The 12,234-nt window shown below is 33.9% G+C and overlaps 1 long non-coding RNA gene across 1 annotated transcript; it reads left to right on the top strand.

Annotated features, from left to right (window-relative positions):
• The first annotated feature begins 10,188 nt into the window (after positions 1 to 10,188).
• Positions 10,189 to 11,718, top strand: LOC149559252 (uncharacterized). The gene is made up of 2 exons (XR_016364330.1): positions 10,189 to 10,549; positions 11,017 to 11,718. It is a non-coding gene; the product is annotated as an uncharacterized LOC149559252 (long non-coding RNA).
• Positions 11,719 to 12,234: the final 516 nt, after the last annotated feature.

Here is a 12,234-nt window from a genome sequence, read left to right as displayed (position 1 = left end):
TATTCATGTCAAAGCAAGGCCACCCTTGACATGACTACCCACCACTTAGGACCTTGCATATTATAAAAACATTAAACAAAACTAAAAGTAACACTCATAATACCCTATCTAGCCGACCACCTTTATCTACTCACCACCAAACAAATATAAAACAAAAAAAAAGGTAATCAAGGTAAGGGATTAGGTACTCACATCTAGGTGTCTAGTCTTCCATGAAAGAAGGCAAGGTCAAGGCTTTCAAAACATGACCCCCATATCCCTAGGCATACCATGCACTTGGGAAAACAATGAATCAAATCAGCAAAGCTTGTCATGCCTCTGACATAAGTCAAAAAGCCTTCCTCTTGTCTTAGGCGCCTAAATATGCTTGAAACAAAACATTTTAAAACTTATATACTCCTCACTCAACACTCCATGCCTAGGAAGGAGGAGATAGGTGTTTGGGGAAGTGGGAGGGGTAGGTGAATGATGGGAAAGTGACCCATGACTGATGTATGCCTTGGTATCACACTTGCCAAACCTTTTTAAACTTAGTGCTTTGGGAAAAGGTAATGACACATATGTCTAACCACCATTAGAGGAGGATAGAGTGGGCACGTGACCCCATAACTTGGGAATTCAAATTAGGAAGGAAGACCTTGAAAGTAGTGATTAAATTGGGTTGTTGGTATGTGGAGTGTATGTTGAGGGTAGGTGCTAGGACATAGGGATAGTAAAATACCAACTTAAAATAAATAAATTATGATTGGGTGATTAGTAAACCAATATTGCATGGATTAAGTATAAGTGTATTGGGAAGTATATTAGCTGGTTAATATAGTAGTATAATATAGTAAAGGTTACTGCTTAGTCAAAATTTAATTTAGTGCTAGATAAGTGAATGAATTTTAGTTAGCAAATGTTAGTTAAAATTTAGTTCATGACTCAATTAGTAGATTTGTATTAGTATTAAGAATGTTAATTAAGTTAGTGGGATGTAGTTTGATTAGGGTGATATTAAGTAAGTCGTTAGGGTGATGGAATTGATAAATAAAAGCATAAGGTTGGATGGTGGATTAAAATAAATAAATCAAAAGAAAAATCAAATTTAGTTATGAACGTAGTTACATGAGTATATTATAATATCTAATTAATAAAGCAACTTTGATAGATAAGCATTATTGTATAGGATTGAATGTACATTATAATGGCTATATCAAATTTGTGTAGGTGTTAATATTGGATTTTTATGTCATTAAATGTCATTTTTAAAGTAAATTTAATATTTGGTTTAAGGGAATAACACCTAGATAATGAATGTGATGGACTCGATTGAAGATATTAGTAGGACATCAAAATTGATAGAATATATGCCAATTTGAAATTGTAAGTGTATAAATAAAGTATTAATTAGTTAGCTCATCATAAGGGTCAATAAGTATGCTAGTATAGGCAGCTTGTCAGTCTATGTTATCTATGTGCAAGTAATGATAGGGTAAGGTTATCAAATCTCACCACATTTGTATGACTTAATGAAGCATCGTGAATATCTAAGTGTGGTTCAGTCAGTTAGTAAAGTGCCTATGTTATGGTTAGAGGGTGGTATAGGTTATAATAGTATAGATATCTTGATAGTTGATATAGGGTTATGTTAGATGATGAATTTAATGTCAAAATTAAATTTAACCATAAGAGATTAATGTTTCACCTAGGTCCATCAAGTTATGTTGGAAACGAGATAGTGTGTTCCTTAAGCACATATTGGTGCTCTAGGGGATTGTCCTAGAATTTAGTAATAAAGTTATGACAACAAATCAAACCTAATGTGATTCTTGTTATGAGATCAGAGCTATTGATGTAAAACTCAAAATAGTTAAGTAAGGTTAACAATTCCACTATGTAGGGTTGAAACTAGATTATATCAACAATGCGAAAGGATTTCATCCTCATGACAGAGAATGAGACCTGTGAACTTATGTTGCTTAGGACCTTGCATGTCATTCTTCTAAAACACAACTAGTGTAGAACCCTAAATAAAGATAATTAGATTCACCGTTACAACTAATTTTGATGGAGCACTAGAGAGTTGAAGGAAACATATCATCTGACATCACGACCAACTAGAATCAATAATCATTCATCTACATCTTAAGGCATTCTAAAAGAAAATTATTCATGGGTACCTAAAACCTAGGTAGAATGTTAAGGTGACTATTTTCTGATAAAAATATTACTCTATGAAAAAAAGTTGAATTACAAGTTCACTTCCAAACAATAATTTTGACTTACGATCACCTTACCATCTATTGAACGTAACTCTTAACTGTGTATGTGGAATAGGTTTATCCAAAACTACCTAACTCTATGCTAGCTTAGTCATAACATGTGTATATCAGTATTTGAATTCAAAAAAATAAATTTGTTGGTTGTGTTTTGCCTTGTTAAATTTAGGGCATGGCATTTTGGTATCAGAGTGCCAAGTTATGAAACACTAGGCATTAATGGATCCATGAACAAATGTATAATTTAAAAGTTACCTTTAGAAGAACAAAACTTCAATGAACTCACCTTTCAAGCTAGTAGCTTCTATGAGGGAGTCAACTTAAAACATAACACCCTTAAGAAAACCCCTTAGGGCTAAGTGATCTTAGTGGATTAATGATAGAAAATGAGTTTGTAACGACAACACAAGGATATGATAATACAGTAAAAAAAAAAAAATCTTATGGCAAAAGAGACATACTCAACTACGATAATAAATCCATTATAGATAATGTCTTCTTTAAATAAAAGGTAAATTGTAGACCTCAGTGAATAATATTATTTAGTCATAAAGTCTAATATCTCAAAAACTTCAAAGGGGTAAAATATGAGTTAGTGTTGAGTGTGTCAAACTAAAAATCCTTAAATAACAAGATAATAAGGAAGTCTGTATAATACCCCGATAGCTATACGATCTCCGTGACCCATGATCATTTCACACATAAAAGAATTTTTTTGGGGACATACTAAGATTTGAAAGGGATTCAATGACTTCATAACTTATAATGGTAGTTTATACTTAAGAAAAAATCACGGATTCCCCTCGAACCTAGTTGCCCCTTTTAGGTTGTCCATATAGTCTTAACTAATCGATAAGAATAACAAACATAAGAGGATCATTAGGGTGTAAATGGCTACCCCACTATGAAATTCTAGTGAAACAATGATCAAATATTGTACATTAATAATGTAGAAGGGTTGGGGTGTTGTAAAAAGTATAATATCTAGTTGGTGTGGAAAATGATAATAGTTAACGAGCATATTATAAATATCAAAACGTGACGAGGTGACTATATAGAGCAATATTCTAGATGTGAATACAAGTGTAATTTTTGTTTACATTGTAGATAGAAGCAAAAATTGACCTCAAAACAATTGATACTAAGGTGTTCATGGACTACCTGATATGTATAGTAGAGGAATTATCATACTAACAATTGTCCATTCGAGACACCATTGTGTAGTATGGTCAAATTTATAAGTGTGAAGGTGTGATATTCCTATAGGATGTAATTGATAGTTATTTTTATTAATTCAAATCATTTTGTAAAAGGATTCCTTAGTGTGATTTTCCTTATCCCATCATCATATATAACTCTTAACTTTAAGTAGATATTATTCATCTAGGAGTTGTGATCTCAATGTACAATGGTAAATATGGATAATTACTTATTCATGTACATCCATTTGGATACAATTCAAAATTGGGAATCTAGGTTCAGAAAGAACTTACATGATACATTATAGATACAATGCTTACCCACAACGATAAGATGATTGATAAATGATATTTCTATGGCAAGGTTGCGTAAGCATAAATTCCCTTCTGAGATCAACTATTAGCAGAACTCAGTTTCAAGAGCCTAACCCATTATGTTCCAACATAAACGATACTGTAACCTAGTGTAAGATGTATTAGCGCACCCAAGTAAACCACGATCTATGGATGAAGCACTTAGAGACATAGGGGATATGAGACTTCTTACTAAGCCATTAGTTCTATAAACAATAGTTTCTCCTCTTCTGCATCAAGGAACCTTGGTATGGCCATATTATTCCTGTGAAATTGTTATTCAATGTGAATTCTTGTTGGTTCTTTGTTGCAAATTCTGCATTTATATGTTTTGCCAACAATGAGACATTTATTTATTTATTTGTAGCTAGACTTCATGATTTCTGGTCCCATTGTGCCTCAGGGACATGTCTTGTTTTAATTGGGATTTACCAATGTGGCCACATCTGCATTGTTTTCCTGTAAAACTGATCTTTTTAGTTCAAGTTACTTATGAGGTATTTTCTTGTGAATTATGTTGGCAAGAATATTGTATTGAAATGACCTTACCAAGGAGGATCCTTGACAAATCATCTAGAAAATTAGTACGCTATTAAAACTTCTTGTTATATCGTTATGCATTGCAAAGCTACTAGGCAAGATCCCTAAGACGCTACCCTTTCCCATGCCGTAAATATGTAAAAAGGTCAAATTTCTTGGAAACTCTATTAGTATAGGCATAAACTATATCTTATACTTGTTAAGACTATAGGAAAACATTATGTTAAGAACCTTCAGTAAGGGCATAAATAATTTATTGGTTAGACTTTAGTAAGGTAAAGATTGGCTTATTTGGCACCAATAGTAGAAGACTCAAGTTGGGCCAACCTTGGTAAATACAACATAGGCAAGATCCTAATACTTACACCTACTTGATGAAATCTAGGAGGAGGTTCATGATTGCGGGGGGGGGGAGGGAGGATGTGAGGCCTTACCTGGACCATCATGGTATAGATGACACATTTGCATTATGATACTTCTAATTCAACATTTTGATACACTTTTGAGACTATAAGGTTTTGTCATTTTAATATCTGCATTTAGATGATTCACACATTACAACCTAATTGATATAATTAATGACTTCCATTTCATGTTCTAAATTATTTCAAATAGAAAATTGAATTTGTACAAATGCTTGAAATGTCAAATTATAATGTTAGTGTTAAAGGATATATTTTATTGTGCAATAGAACCTAATATTGTGAATGGGATGATCGAACACATATGGATGCAACTTTATGACATGATAAAATTAGATTATGATGTGATGTGAAATGTTAATTTGGATATGATAATTTATGATATGCAGATAAATGTTAATGTGATTATGATGATTTATGATATGCAAATTTTTACATTCTAACATTTTGAATGATTGGGAAAAGAAATTTAATTGAATTATGTTAATACAAGTTACATAAAATTTGAAATTATATGCATATTTTTTATATGACCTCTTTCGACTACTAATGCTCAATTTTAGGTGTAGGAAAGGAACCATGGGAACATAATGAGGAAACAAGGTATAAACACATGTTAATATGACACTACCAAGGTGAATCTTTAAAAAATTCATAAACCTCATTGTGATGTGTTTATTTTGTAAACGTGAGATGTATGTGTGTAGTATGTATTACATGTTATATGTCATGTATAGTGAATTTTGTGTGTGTCACTTGGCACTTGTTCTCATTATGTGAAAATGACATGTTCTCTGAAAATAGATCATGTGGCCACTTTATCTCAAGTTAAAATTCCTTAATTAAGAATTAGACTTATTGCCTTGACTTAGTAAGGGAAACAAAGATTACCACCATAGGAAATTTGAAATTGGGCTTGACCTAGCATTATGAGGGCCAAAAAGTAGCTCCAAGGTGTATTTGTGATGAAAATAAACCTCATCCATGATAATACTTCAAGTTAGGGGGTTAAAATTGACCACTAGAGTGCCTAGAAGACCTAGGGGACCCCAAAAAGAATGCATTTTTTATTGAATTCAAAAATAAGAGTCTTATATAGAGGATTGACCAAATTAGAAACCCACTTACCCACTCTCTAATTTTAGAGACATTTAGGGTTTGGAGGAAGAGGATAAGGAGCCCTACAACAACTTTCATTTGTCATTGCTTGGAGTGAGGTTGGTATTCATGATCCATGGTGCTTCTTCATTGCATTGTAGATTTGATATGGTGTCCTTCATTCGATTGTAGATTTGATATGGTGTAGATGTGGTTTTGTGAAGAATCTTGTTGTATGTGTGTTGAATGTGAGAAGTTTTATGTGATTTCTTCCTTGAATCTTGTTCTGTTCATGTTGTTTGTTTGTGTGAAATGGGTGTGAAGCATCACTCACCCTTGGGAGGGAAGAAATGCTTGGGTGAAGGGGTTAGTTGGGCTCACCCATGTAGTTGAGAAACTCTCCCATGTGTGGAGATGATTTTGATGTGTTTCAATGGAATATGGACTTCATGATTACTTGCATTCTTGGGAGGTATAAGGAGGTGTATGAAGAGGGAAGACATTGTTAAGCCTTGAAAGGGCATGTTACTTATGAGAATATGTGATTCATGGGTTTGAAATTCTCCTCATGGAAAGAGCCCACCTTCACACTATTTCTTGATTCTATTGTTGAATCTTTGTGCAAGCCTTGCGATGGGTTCTATTGTGTTGTGTTGTTATGGCTTTGCATGATATGTGAGTTTGAAGGTGTGCAACCATTTGTGCCTTATTTTTCCAAGCTTAGTGGGTGGCCTCCTTGAGGCCTAGTATGAGAGGTGAGCCTCCATGGTTCCTAGTTTGTGTGTGTATGCAGGTTTTGTGAAGATGGTTTTCTTGAGGGTATTAAGGTTTCACTTTTGACAAGTTGAAGAAGATTAAGTGCGTAAAAGAGACAAATGTGTCATGTCCTCTCAAATGTATTGTGATATCAACCTTCCATTGTGATTTCATTTTGATGCAAAAGAGAATTGTTAACATTGTTTATTGTTAGAAATTGTGAAAGGAAAGATTGAGAGATGGTATATATATTTTACTTGTAAGAAAATATCCATTATGAAATTTGATGTATTATGATGAAACTTGCAATAAGATCCTTCTTCTTATGTTATTTGTAAATCATTTGGTAGAAATATTTCATAAAAATTATGTGGAAGAATATTTTAGAAATAGTTGGGCAATTCGAGATATAGATGTTGCAATGTAAATTCATATATCATAAAATGGAAGGAAGTCACCATACTTTGATAATTCTTTTTGTGTGAATGCAAATTAGAACATTTGGTTTTCAAGATCTAGGATAACTCCTTCATCTTCAATATAAATAACTAAAATTCATGGTAGGATAAAATAAAATTTTCTTAAGGAAAGAAAAACCATAGTCCAAATTTATGAGGAGATTTGATGTAGGTATACATTTCCTCTCTGAAAAATGTATGGGAGGAGAAAATAATGTCCTCCCAAGAATACAGACTAATATAATAATAGGGAATATGCTTGATACCCCTAGTAGGGGTCTATAAGACTTAGGGGTTAAATAGAAGTTGGTCATTCCTAAAGTCACAAGTTTTTTGAAAGTGATATAAATGAATATACAAATCATTATGGTACATAGAAGAAAGAAATAAAAATAAAAATAAAAATAAAAATAAAAAGAATAAAGAAATATTATATTCATGTCAAAGCAAGGCCACCCTTGACATGACTACCCACCACTTAGGACCTTGCATATTATTAAAACATTAAACAAAACTAAAAGTAACACTCGTAATACCTTATCTAGCTGACCACCTTTATCCACTCACCACCAAACAAATATAAAACAAACAAAAAGGTAATCAAGGATTAGATACTCACATCTAGGTGTCTAGTCTTCCATGAAAGAAGGCAAGGTCACGGCTCTCAAAATGTGAGCCCCATCTCCCTAGGTGTACCATGCACTTGGGAAAACAATACATCAAATCAACAAAGCTTGTCATGCCTCTTACATAAGTTAGAAAGCCTTCCTCTTGTCTCAGGCGCCTAAATATGCTTGAAAAAAAACTTGTTAAAACTTATATACTCCTCACTGAACACTTCACACCTAGGAAGGAGGAGATAGGCGTTTGGGGAAGTGGGAGGGGTAGGTGAATGATGGGAAAGTGACCCATGACTGATGTATGCCTTGGGATCACACTTGCCAAACCTTTTTAAACTTAGTGCTTTGGGAAAAAGCTAATGACACATATGTATAACCACCATTAAAGGAGGATAGAGTGGGCACGTGACCCCATAACTTGGGAATTTGAATTGGGAAGGAAGACCTTGAAAGTAGTGATTAAATTGGGTTGTTGGTATGTGGAGTGTATGTTGAGGGTAGGTGTTAGGACATAGGGATAGTAAAATACCAACTTAAAACAAATAAAAATTATGATTGGGTGATTAGTAAACCAATAATGCATGGATTAAGTATAAGTTTATTAGGAAGTATGTTAGCTAGTTAGTATAGTAGTAGAATATAGTAAAGGTTACTGCTTAGTCAAAATTTAATTTATTGCTAGATAAGTGAATGAATTTTAGTTAGCAAATGTTAGTTAAAACTTAGTTCATGACTCAATTAGTAGATTTGTATTAGTATTAAGAATGTTATTTAAGTTAGTGGGATGTAGTTTGATTAGGGTGATATTAAGTAAGTCATTAGGGTTGAAATTGATAAATAAAAGTGTAAGGTTGGATGGTGGATTAAAAAAAAAAAAAAAAAAAGAAAATTCAAATTTAGTTATGAACGTAGTTACATAAGTATATTATAGTATTTAATTAATAAAGCAACATTGATAGATAAGCATTATTATATAGGATTGAATGTACATTATAATGGGCATATCAAATTTGTGTAGGTGTTAATATTGGATTTTTATGTCATTAAATGTCATTTGTAAATTAAATTTAATATTTGGTTTGAGGGAATAATGACTAGATAATGAATGTGATGGACTCGATTGAAGATATTAGTAGGACATCAAAATTGATATAATATATGCCAATTTGAAATTGTAAGTGTATAAATAAAGTATTAGTTAGTTAGCACATCATAACGGTCAATAAGCATGCTAGTATAGGTAGCTTGTCAGTCTATGCTTTCTTTATGCAAGTAATGATAGGGTAAGGTTATCAAATCTCACCACATTTGTATGACTTAATGAAGCATTGTGAATATCTAAGTGTGGTTCAATCGGTTAGTAAAGTGCCTATGTTATGGTTAGAGGGTGGTATAGGTTATAATAGTATAGATATCTTGATAGTTGATATAGGGTTATGTTAGATGATGAATTTAATGTCAAAATTAAATTTAATCATAAGAGATTAATGTTTCACCTAGATCCATCAGGTTATGTTGGAAACGAGATAGTGTGTTCCTTAAGCACATATTGGTGCTCTAGGGGATTATCCTAGAATTTAGTAATAAAGTTATGACAACAAATCAAACCTAATGTGATTCTTGTTACGAGACCAGAGCTATTGATGTAAAACTCAAAAGAGTTAAGTAAGGTTAACAATTCCACTATGTAGGGTTGAAACTAGAATATATCAACAATGGGAAAGGATTTCATCCTCATGACAGAGAATGAGACCTGTGCACCTATGTTGCTTAGAACCCTACATGTCATTCTTCTAAAAAACAACCAGTGTAGAACCCTAAATAAAGATAATTGGATTCACCGTTACAACTAATTTTGTTGGGGCACTAGAGAGTTAAAGGAAACAGATCATTTGACATCACGACCAACTATAATCAATAATCATTCATCTACATATTAAGGCATTCTAAAACAAAATTATTTAGGGGTACCTAAAACCTAGGTAGAATGTTAAGGTGACTCATGTCTAATAAAAGTATTACTCAATGAAAAATAGCTGAATTACAAGTTCACTTCCAAACAACGATTTTGACTTATGATCACCCTACCTTCTATTGAACATAACTCTTAACTGTGTATGCGGAATAGGTTTATCCAAAACTACCTAACTCTATGCTAGCTTAGTCATAACATGTGTATATCAGTATATGAATTCAAAAAAAAAAATTGTTGGTTGTGTTTTGCCTTGTTAAATTTAAGGCATGACAACATCGATCAACATTTGTGGAGATTTTGCATAATAAATCTTTGTTTGTGAGTTCAAAGCACTGGATAAAGAATTTCAATGAACTAAATTGTGGCGTTGAAATAAAAAAGATATGCGAAACAAATATTTCTCTTGCAATGATTTCCCAAACACTTACAAAAGTCAAATTTGATGAGTTACCATCATTATTATACTTAATAACTTTGTGTTTTCTCTTTGATTCCAACAAAAATATCCTCTAGAGGATTTTCTTTTGTCCAAGCCATCAATAGATTTCAATCCTATTGCTGATGAAGTAGGCTTGCAATGAATGCATTTTGATGTTAAAAATTCATCTCTCTGATTTGTGTTTCCTTCTTAGGCCATACTCCACTCAAAGTGAATGAATCTCTATGCCCCGCTCTCAAAGTTGAATGGATGCGCTACCTCTGCTTTGTTCTTGTAGGTCCCTATAGAATGGTGGGGGGCCTTACATCAAGCACACCCTGCAGTTTGTTAATAACGATAAATGGCGCCCAGTAGGGCCATAGAAGATCAGGGAACCTCGCCATCGAATAGCTAAGATCTCAAATGAGGATTAAATCGAAGATATTAGGTACATAAATCTATTTGTTGGCGTTCTGTAGAATAGTAAATTTTGAATTCACACTAAAAAAATCTATATAAATAGAGGAAAAGAAGACTTTTATTGATATGTGTATATATTGATAAGTAGGAGATAATTTCCACAGCTAGTCAAATTGTGATATGAATATCAGGATTTAACTGTGTGATTTTGAGTCAAACTCGATGACCCATGTTTCATGAGTAGTGATTCAACATGAATCCATCTCTCATGAGAATAAATGGAACACTTAGCACTCATTGGATCTAGGTGATGCTCACAGGGGTGAAGCACCGGGACTTCCTGGGAGGTCACCCATCCCAGTACTACTCCAGCCTGAGCGCGCTTAACTCCAGAGTTTCCTCCATAGTTAAACCCAAAGCTTGCAACCCCATATATGTTTATCTGTATAAAAACTGACATACGTAATCATGAAAAAATATGGTGAGTTGTGAAAGAGGACTAGCAATAAGGTCATACCAACGCTCCATGACTCCTTAGCTTTGGTCTCCTTATCTCAATCGGTTCTTTGTAACTGTAGTGGAAGAGCTTGGAGGCAGAGTTTTTGCAGGTGCATGAATAATAATTTCAGGGGACGGTTGTATTCCTATGCAACCAAATCCCCTAACTTGCCGATCAAAATGATTTATAGGAATGGGCGTGTTGTACAGATGGGCCAGGGGGGGCAGGAAGCCATCCTAAAAAGGTTAGGTTACAGTGTTCTTAGTGTGTAATTGATGATGTTTTTGCTTTTTTGTTGTGGTTTGAAGGGATACACATACTATTTCTGCTGTTTTTGCACAAATTTTCTTTCAAGCTCAGGTGAGAATGGGGTGATTGTGTGGGAGGGAGGAATACTTTGGGCATGGACCACATGGCTGTCCCCGTGACAATAAAAAAGTGGGGAGAAGAAGTAGACAATGAAACAACAAAGCAGGATCAAGATCTTCTGAGAAAGCGCATTGCTTGATGTAGGAAATCTATTCATCCACAAGGCCTACATCACTGCACGCAGTGATCACACCGATAAAGGTGGTCTCGTTTGGTTTGATACTTGCTTGTAGCATTTGCTCAAACAGTTGCAGGGCTTCTTTACCTTGTATATGCACTAAGAACTCACGAAGCTTCATGAATTCAAAGTTTAATGGTTTTCACCCTAACAGCTTCACTTTTCACCATGGTAGCTTCATTTTTTTCTCTGCAGCAGTCAGTTTTTTAAATCTATGGTTCTCTTTGGTAGGAAGAATATATTTAACTTATTTCCTTTCCTCCATATTTTTGTTTAGATTTTCTGCTCTTGCTTGTTTGGGGTTCAATTCCAAGCATTGTGAGAGCCAAACCCCTGCAAACCTAAATAGGTTTGGGCTTTTTTCTTCAACTGGTTTTGGGTATGGCTTTAGGCATGCTAATATATTATGCAGAAAAAAGACAACGTCCACCATAGATATATAACTTGCATTCTAGAAGGTTTAAATGTGTGACACACCTGCAATTCCATAGTCGACCATGAGAATGCGATGGAGTGGGGAAGAAATAAATGTAGAAGTGGGCTGAACTATATGTTGCACCTTCGTAGGCCTGAGGATTATAGCTCTGGCCCTCACTTTGGTTTTGCTTCCCAATGTCATTTTATTCTTCCTCTTCCCCTGTCACACCAGCCTAAATTGATCATTTCC

The sequence above is a fragment of the Cupressus sempervirens genome, chromosome 5 (genome assembly GCF_028749045.1).
Source record: "Cupressus sempervirens isolate cs-2001-9-10 chromosome 5, ASM2874904v1, whole genome shotgun sequence".
In the NCBI taxonomy this organism is placed as follows: domain Eukaryota; kingdom Viridiplantae; phylum Streptophyta; class Pinopsida; order Cupressales; family Cupressaceae; genus Cupressus; species Cupressus sempervirens.
This window is presented reverse-complemented; position numbering and strand designations above follow the sequence as displayed.